This window comes from Canis lupus, chromosome 30 (assembly GCF_011100685.1).
Source record: "Canis lupus familiaris isolate Mischka breed German Shepherd chromosome 30, alternate assembly UU_Cfam_GSD_1.0, whole genome shotgun sequence".
Taxonomy (NCBI): Eukaryota; Metazoa; Chordata; class Mammalia; order Carnivora; family Canidae; genus Canis; species Canis lupus.
In genome coordinates, this window is record NC_049251.1 from 36,307,216 (window position 1) to 36,317,232 (window position 10,017).

Sequence of the window (10,017 nt, forward strand, 5' to 3'; positions counted from 1 at the left end):
GTAATTCCTCATACGTTTGTCTGTCTTCCCCACTAGAGTAAGCTCCTGTTGTATTCCTAGCCCCAGGCAGTGCCTGGCACATAGTAGGTGCTCAATAAAGACTTGTTAAATGAACACACACAGGAGTCTGAATACCTCTTCACCAGTTTAGCATCTATTTCTCCTTCAGGCCTTAGCCTAGACCAGACCAACAAGTATGCTGTGAATGGGACACAAGTGGGCTGAGGTAGTGATCCTCTCAGTCCTTAGGGCCGCCAGGCAGAGCTTGGGACAGCTAGACATCCTAGCCAGTCACCTCCAGCCAAGAGCAGTCTCCTGTATGTGCTGTGAGAAACTTTGAGAAGCACTTAGCCATTACCTCTTTTTTGGGTACTTCTTTGTGGCACCCTCACTCTAGCTTCTTGTTTGTGTGCCTCACAGACCACATGCTGAGTGAATGGTATCTTTTTCACAGTTGTAGCCTTACTGCCGGAGCCAGGACTCTGCACATAGGAAGTATTCAACGAGTGTTTGTTGAAAGAATATATGAATGAGGGAGCATTTGTATTCAAATTTTATTTTTTAAAGATTTTATTTGAGAGAGAGAGAGAGCGAGAGTGCAAGCACAAGCAGGGGGAGCGGCAAAGGGAGAGGGAAGAAGCAGTCTCCTCCCTGAGCAGGGAACTGCATGGAGCTCAATCCCAGGCCCTCGGGAGCATGACCTAAGCCAAAGTCAGCTGCTTAACCAACTGAGCCACCCAGGCACCCTGCGTATTAAAAATTTTAAAGACAGTCAGAATTTCAGTGTGTAGGCAAAAAGAGCAGTCCATGGAGGACTACACATTTGAAGGAGAACTTCCCTAACTTGTTTAATTTAGGATCCAGCAGGTCCTAGAACAGCATCTGGCACACAGACATTTAATGGATATTTTTAAATGAATAGAGTGCAATGGTACTGAATCTAGGCATAGATCTTCAAAGAATCTGGAGTGATTTGGGGGAGGTGAAAATTCTGTTTGTCTAGAATCAATAGGGCATGAAGAGGAATACTGACAAAGATGTTAGCTTCCCCCTTTACCCTGGTTTGATTAAGGCTTTTGCCTACTTTAAGCTTATATCTAAGTCAGATAAATTCATGGAAAAACATCAGAAATCCTCTCCAGCGTTGGGGCAACAGCCTCTGATATTGGGATTTTTTAGACCAAAAAAAGGCAAGTTTATATAGTTAAGACCTTTATGTGGTATGTAAGGCCCTTTCAATGGGGATCCCTTTTGCTTCAACCGCATCCTGCTCCAGGCAACCTGAGAGCTGCTCTGGACTAGGATTATTTTGGCCCCAGTCTGATCTCTTAAACCTTCTGCCTAGGGCCTCAGTGGTTATAAATGCTCGTGCTGGCCAAACCCACAGATGTAATCTGCAGCCCGCTTCAGGGAGGTGGGGCATTGATGAAACCTTAAACTGATTGTGTAAGTTCCTTACAGAAAATAATTTACTCCCTTTGCCCACTGGATTCCCCAATCAGTTCTAAAAGGTTTATCACTTATTTCCTTGCCTTCTTACCATTCTCCTTCTGCTTGAGTCCTCCATGTCTTATTTTCCTTACTTGGTTTAGAGCCAGGCTATAGCCTCTGAGAAATCTAGAGCACAGATCACTTCAATATTTCTGTTCTTTGGCCATCTACTAACATTTGACTTCAGAAAATATTACTGGCGTATTACTATGATTCAGGTTTCAATTTCACTGATGCTATGGGTAGACCTCTGTGTCATAAGCGCACAGTTCAAATGTCTTCTGTTGGGAGTGCCTTTTGAATCTTTCTCTTGGATTTCTTTTTTTTTATATCAGGATTTAGTATAAATAAATAAATAAATAAATAAATAAATCCCCCTTCTTAGAATTTTTCTGCTATGTGGGTGGCACAGAAGATGCCACTTGAGAGAGAACTGGGGCTTCTTCCCACTTGAGAGAGAACTGGGGAGATGAGTCAGGAAGTGTCCAGAAGCAAGAGGGGAGCATGATGCAGATATAGGTTAGACAGGAGTATCTGTGGCACCAGGGTAGTAATGTCTAGCTTGCCTGTATAAAGTATTCATTCAAGATCTGGGTCAAGGCCCCAGCTACAGTGTTCCTTGGCCTGGAGTATCCTCAGCATATCTCCTCCGTTGTGACCTGGCAGGGTTATAACCACATTAGGCACTTGGTCAAAATTCAATGATTTGAATATTCTCCTCCTGGCCTCATACTATCATGAGTAAAGATCAACCATTTATGAAAATCCACAGAGATAGGTTCAACTTCTAACAAAGATTTAGGGAGAAACACTACATTAGGGAGAAACACTACACTATTGAACTCAAATCACTATATGCTATTTGAAAAAAATATATATATATAGTTTGTAATGTGTGACTGAAAAGTAATCCTTTATTGTAAATTTCTGCTTGAATTAAAACAGCACAAAAGCAACCTCTTTGCCCCTACCCCCACCCCCCCGAAGGGGTATAGAGATCTAGGGGAAATTCTGAGAGGCATAGAAGTTTAGACTTAGGTATGATCTTAGAAATTATCTAGTTTACTTCTCATTTGAGCTAAGAGAACTGGGAACCACAGAGGTGAAGTGCTGTTCCTCAAGAGCAAGAATGGGATATTGTTCATAGTGAAACTTTCAGCACCTAGTGACACGTACATGGCAAGTGCTCAGTAAAAGTTTGTCAAATGGCTAAATCCATTCCTTGCTACACATAATATAATGCTTTGCATGCAGTAGGCACACCAATACATTTTTATATTGCAATTATTCAACCAGGTGCAAATATAGCCAGAGAGTGGTAAGGCTGGAACCAGACCACAGATGTGTGGGCTTCCTGGTTGGAACTCTCTCTACCCCACCTGATTGTGCCTCTGGAAATGCCTGCAGTCATCTAGTCTCCTTGAAATTGAATGCGGTTTCATCATGGAGTCTACTAAGCCTACATCCTGTTCTTAGCCATCATCCTTATTCTAGAAAAGAATGATCACTGGATTTGAATGTGCATGGCAAGTTTCAGTGATAAGTTTTCTTGGCATTTGTTTATCAGGAATAAATTAACTTTAGAACTACAAAGAAGCCAAAATCCCTGGGTGTGGCCAGTGCTTCTCTCCCTTGACAACAGCTGACTTCCTAAAGTTTGCTTAGGAAAATAATAAAATCTGTTAACCTTCCTTGAATCCCCATTAACCAGATAGTGAGAAGAGGCCAGTGGAAGGATAAAGAATTGTTCAGAGTCAACAAGCGAACACACAGGTAATTATGAAGTAATTAGAGCTCTATCCACGGAGATAAAGGTCAAATAAACAGTGATCCTTGCAATTACTATGAGTGATTGTATGTAATATAAGAATGCCTCAGAAATCAAAATGATGTTTTATGTTCTATGTACAAGAGGTTAAACACTTGATATTTTTGCTAGAGATATTTTAGTTACAAGGGAAGAGAACCCCCAACTAGCTCAACAGTGAGTCGTTTATTATCTTCACAAGCATCTAGACATAAAGAAGCTAGATATACCAAGGTCAAATGGGTTGTAAGATCTATCAGGAATCAAAGTCACCCTTTGGTCTCTCAAGACCCATCCAGCCTGTCATTCCCGTCCCTGCATCTGTTTCACTCTTCTTCTCTTCCTATTTTACTCCCTTAGTATTCCAGTTTTAAGTTCTCCAGAGAGAAAATGTGGTTGGTCCAGCCACAAAGAGATGTCATTCTTGATCAAAACAGCTGCAGCTGTAGGTAAGATGTGACAGAGTTATCTAATCCCTAGAAGATCAAAGCTCCATCTTTGAGCAGATGCTAGTGAGGGAATAGATTAACTTAGAAGGGACTATGTGCAGAGGTACTGACTGTCATTTCTTTATTACAAAAGCAATGTATATTTGTTTTTTAAAATTCAAAAAGCACAACATTGTGGGTAGAAGGTATGACTCTCTGATCACAAACTCAGCTATACAAGAATTACAATTTTGTTTTCCAGGATAATTTTTTTGTCTTAACTTCACAACCCAAGCACCTCACCCATAAAAAAGAATGAAACGTTGTCATTTACAACAACATGGATGGAGCTAGAGAATATTATGCTAAGTGAAATAAGTCAGAGACTTATTTAAATACCATCTGACTTAACTCATAAACATATTTATTTATTTGTGGGAGAAGTTGCATGCAAGTGGAGGGAGGGGGATAGGGAGAGGGAGAGAAATCCTCAAACAGAGTCCCTACTGAGTGTGGAGTCCCATGTGGGAATTGATCCCAAGACCTTGAGATCATGACCTGAGTCAAAAGCAAGAGTCAGCCACTTAACCAACTGAGCCACCTGGGCCCCCTTATATGGGGGCTACGTGGGATTTAAGAAACAAAATGGATGAACACAGGGAGAGCGGGGGAAAAAGAGAGAAGAGGGGGGAACCAAACCATAAGAGACCCTTAACTACAGAGAACAAACTGAGGGTTGATGGAGGGAGGGGAGTGGGGCATGGGCTAAATGAGTGGTGGGTATTAAGGAGGGCACTTGTGATGAGCACTGGGTATCCTATGTAAGTGATGAATCACTAAATTCTACTCTTGAATCCAATATTACCCTATATGTTAACTACCTAGGATTTTTTTTTTAGATTTTATTTATTTATTTATTCATGAGAGACACCGAGAGAGAGAGAGAGAGAGAGAGAGAGAGGCAGAGACACAGGCAGAGGAAGAAGCAGGCTCCCTGTGGGGAGCCCCATGTGGGACTTGATCCCGGGACCCCAGGATCACACCCTGAGCCGAAGGCAGACACTCAACCACTGAGCCACCCAGGCGTCCCAACTAACTAGAGTTTAAATGAAAACTTGAAACAAACAAGAAGGTTGTCCACTATCCTTCACGAACTTTGTTTTGGAGGGTCCAATGAATTCAATAAGGCAAGTTTTGTAAAGGAAGAGACAGGATAATTACTATTTGACAATAATAATAATGTTTACTTAGAAAACCCTAGAGAAGTAGCCAAATAACTCAGTCAAGTGGCTTGATAAAAGATAAATACATAGACAAAAGTAGCTGATTTATATGTTAGCGATAATAAATTAGAAGATGAAATAGGAAAAATGTGATTCATAAGAGCAAATGGGTTAATGTATGTAAAACACTTAGCGTGGCTGCTAGTAGTTAAGAGGTATTAACAAGCTATAAAAATAATATTAAAAAAAGAAAAATTAATAATATTGAGGGGATTCCTGGATGGCTCAGTGGTTTGGCGCCTGCCTTTGGCCCAGGGCGCAATCCTGGAGTCCCAGGATGGAGTCCCACGTGGGGCTCCCTGCATGGAGCCTGCTTCTCCCTCTGCCTGTGTCTCTGCCTCTCTCTCTCTCTCTATCATAAATAAATAAATAAATAAATAAATAAATAAATAAATAAATAAATAAACAAACTTGATTTCAGATTCCTAGAGGCAAAAATACTGAGAAGAAATTTAAATTTAAGATTCTTGATTTTATATATGCAAATAATTATTTTAACTTTTAAATTATTAAAGTATTATACATACAGAACTCTGGTAATCAATGCCCAGATCAAGAAATAGAACAATTTCCTGCTTCTCCAAATCCTCTTGTGTGTTCCCTCCTACCCCTAGTCATCTTCCTCCCAAGGGTATTTCTGACTTCTGACAACACAGATCAGTCTGGTTTCTTTTGCTCAGTAGTGTGTTCCTGAGATTCATCCATATGGCTTGTATGCTTGTAAATTATTCAAATTATTCATATTGCTATATAGTATTTATTTTATGTATGTATGTACCACAGTTTTCCATTCTTCTGTTGATGGCCAATTGAGTAGTTTCCAATTGGACTATTATGACAAGTGCGGCTCTGAACATTGTAATACATGTCTTTTGGTGGACATGTGGACACTTTTCTGTTGCCTACCTACCTATAATAAGAAGGTCATGTGTTTATTCAGCTCCAGCAGATATTGCCATGTAGTTTTTTAGCGATTATACCGATTTACACTCCCAACAGGAACGTATGAGGGTTCTAGTTGGTCTACATACTTGGCAACACTTTTTCATTTGAGCCATTCTGGTGGGTGTGTAGTGATATTGCATTATGTCTTTTTTTAAAAAAGATTTTATTTATTCATGAGAGACACAGAGAGAGAGAGAGAGGCAGAGACACAGGCAGAGGGAGAAGCAGGCTCCATGGAGAGAGCCTGATGTGGGACTCGATCCCAGGACTTTGCTGAAAGCCATTATTTTTTTTTGTATATTTTTTTTATTGGAGTTCAATTTGCCAACATATGGAAAAGGATGAAATAAAATTGTGTATAAGTTAAAGTCTATTATTTTCTCTATGTATTCATGATTAGAGACTACTTTTACTTAATTTTAGGTGTTATATGACTAAGAAGTCCAAATATACTATGCACTAAACACCATTCTAATGCTTTTCAAATATTAATTCATGTAAATCTCATAACTACCCTGGGAGAAAGGTACCATTACTCCCATTTCACATATAAGGAAATTGGTATAGGGAAGGTTAGATAATGGGCTCAACATCAGAGAGCTAGCAAGTAGTACCACCAACATTTTAATCAAGGCACAATCATAACTACTACTCTATTCTTATTAAGAATCATGTATCTCAAAAGTCATTAATTGTTAAACCAATCCAAAATTCCCAGGTGTCCCAGTGCATTATAGTTTAAATTTGCTTTTCCCTCATGACTAATAAATTACCCTGAGCACCTTTTTGTATGTTTATTGGCCATTGTCATATCCGGCAAAATGTCAATTAAGGACTTTGCTCCTTTTTCTTTTTTTTTTTTTTAATTTTTATTTATTTATGATAGGCACACAGTGAGAGAGAGAGAGAGGCAGAGACACAGGCAGAGAGAGAAGCAGGCTCCATGCACTGGGAGCCCGACGTGGGACTCGATCCCGGGTCTCCAGGATCGCGCCCTGGGCCAAAGGCAGGCGCCAAACCGCTGCGCCACCCAGGGATCCAAAATTTTATTCCTTTTTCTATTAAGTTGTCTCTCTCATTGATTTGTAAACGTTCTTTATATATTCCTACTATGAGTTTTTTTTTTTATTAGATACACATATTGAAAAGATCTTACCCCACTCTGGATTGCCTCTTTATGTTCTCAGTGGTGTCTTCTAGTGAACAGAAGTTCTGTTTAAAAAAAATTCTTGACGGTGCCTGGGTGGCTCAGTCGGTGAAGTGTCTGCCTTCAGCTCGGGTCGTGATCCTGGGGTCCTGGAATCAAGCCCTCTGGGTGGCGCAGCGGTTTGGCGCCTGCCTTTGGCCCAGGGCGCGATCCTGGAGACCTGGGATTGAATCCCACATTGGGCTCCTGGTGCATGGAGCCTGCTTCTCCCTCTCTCTTTCTCTGTGACTATCATAAATAATAAATAAAAACATTTTTAAAAAAAGCCCTGAATGGGGCTCCCTGCTCATTGAGGAGTCTGCTTCTCCCTCTCCCCTCGCTGCTCCCCACTGCTTATGCTCTGTCTCACTTTCTATCAAATAAATACATGAACTCTTTTAAAAAATAAAAATAAAAACAATTCTTGGCTTACTACAAAGTCACAAACATATAACTCTGTTTTCTCCTAACGACACTGCTTTTTTTCAATGTTATGAAGTTATTTTGAGTCCTTTTTCTTCATGATGAAACATACACAGATAATGGAAGTAATGGAAGCATTCTTCTGCTGTGAAGATGGGTGGAATATATAAAAATTCTTTGTTGAACTTTCTTTAAGCAGTCCTCCAGAGCAATTCAAAGAAAAGCAGGAAATGTTTTCATGAGAACACTTTTGTCGAAAGGTCTAGCATGCTTTAAGTGCCCAGCATGCTGGGCCAGCAAGGACATAAATATTTCATCTCTCAGATTTATATCTTGGTTCTTCCAAGAGAAACACCATGTATTGTGTTTGTCAAACATGCAAATATCCAAGGGAAGGAACACCCTTCTTCTGCTACCATGATAGGGCGTTGTTCTCAAGCATGTGACAATGCCCTGTGCTTTTCCAGTGTGACTTGGGCATGGTCTGTATGAAGTTCCTTTTTACCCCATACTTCCAGTGTTAAATGAAGAGAGAGTTTTGTGCATTTTCAGCATAATTTTTCAGTTCTTGGATGTTATGATATGCTTTGTCATCCGAATTTTGTCTCCTCTACCAATGGTTTTCATAAGCCATATTTTGATCAGAGTATATCTTTTGATAGCAGTTTCCCAGTCACTTTTTCTTCTCAGTCCCCCGTGGTGGGGATCTGACTTTTCATTCACCCTGGGGCTCTGCGAGGTCAGTCTGGGGCCCAGGAGTGGGGCCTGCCTCTGCTGGTGCCTCCCCGAGTTCACTGGCCACTGGCTGCTGTGGTGGAATGTTACACTATACACCATCCACATGTTTTTCCAAAACTGCATTCACATCAGTCCCATTGTTTTCTGAGAGTCTGAGTCCTTAACCAGCCTGAGCCAGTTCCACATAGAAGGGCATCAGTGCAAGAGCAGAGCTCCAGGGTTCTGCAGGGAGGGTGTGGGAGCATAAATAGCCCCCATAATCTGGTTTCTGCAGCAGCTCCACATTGTGTCAAGCTGATGCTAGAGGCTCAAGTTCCACCGGTTTCAGCCATGCCCCTCCTGGACCCCGCAGGCTCCAGGACAGTGGCTGCCACACAGGTGGGGGACCCCAAACTGCTTTTTAGAGTGGGGGAAATGGTGGGACTCTTGGGTGGCTCAGTGGTTGAGCTTTGATCCCGGGATCCGGGATCCAGGATGAAGTCCTGCATTGGGCTCCCTGCAGGGAACTGGCTTCTCCCTCTTCCTATGTCTCTGCTTCTCTCTCTCTCTCTATGTCTGTGATAGAATAAATAAATAAATCTTTAAAAAAAAAAAGAAAAGAAAGAACTGTAGGAAAAAATAAAGTAGGGAAATGGCAACATACCCAGCCACCAGTTAAGGACAAATGCTTGTTTTGTCATAGGCATGCAGGCCCCAGCAAGTTCCCGGCTCGCCAGAGCATCCTACCTTGCAGTCGACCTGACAGTCCAGTGGCTGTCTGACCTGTTCCTTCAATCCCTGGAGAGTTGCATCATTTACCACTGTTCACAAAATGACCTGTTACCCCACACTGCATCAATTTCATCTCTTTGGAAGTGTTCCGGTTCAGTGCTACTGGTGAACCAGGCAGGGGTGACATGTTCTAACCATCAACATTAGTATTCCACCTGTCTCAGTGTGGCCTGTGCCAAGGTCATGCTCAAGCAAACTTGGGAAGACAGTTTAAAAAATAATAATAAGGGATGCCTAGCTGGCTCAGTCGAGAGAGCATGCGACTCTTTATCCCAGGGTCATGAGTTTGAGCCCCACATTGGGTGTAGAGATTATTATAAAAATAAATAAACTTAAAAAAAAATTAAAGGGGGCACCTGGGTGCCTCAGATGGTTAAGCATCTGCCTTTGGCTCAGGTCATGATCTCAGGGTCCTGGCGTTGAGCCACAACATCTGGCTCCTGGCTCAGTGGGGAATCTGCTTCTTCTCCTCCTCCTCATGCTCTCTCTCTCTCTCTCTCTCGGTATCCCTCTGTCTCAAATGAATAAATAAGATCTTTAAAATAATAAAATAAATTTAAAAAGTAATAGTATTTACTGAGCACATATTAAGGCACTGTGCTAAGAGTTTTATGCATGTTATCTCATTTAATGCTCACAAAATTTTATGAGACAGGAATAATTATTGACCCAGTTTTAGACATGAAGAAACTGATGTTTAGTGAGGTTAAGGAAATTGTCCCCAAGGAACCCAGCCAGTGAGTGTTGGAACTAAGTAAGTGCTAGACCGGGAATTGAAAAGCAGGCCTGTGTATTCAATGCCTGTGTCTCGCTTATTAAGCATGCAAATGCATCTAATAGTCATGCCGTACAAGCCAGTTTGCTATAGATGGAACAGTTTTTCCTATCATCATGCCAGTAGTGCGAGTGTATTACGTTAATTGAAACTTTACAATTTATTTGCAT

General features: G+C 41.3%; 1 pseudogene; it reads right to left on the bottom strand.

Annotated features, from left to right (window-relative positions):
- Positions 1-7,572: 7,572 nt before the first annotated feature.
- Positions 7,573-8,578, bottom strand: LOC100685236 (annotated as a pseudogene).
- Positions 8,579-10,017: the final 1,439 nt, after the last annotated feature.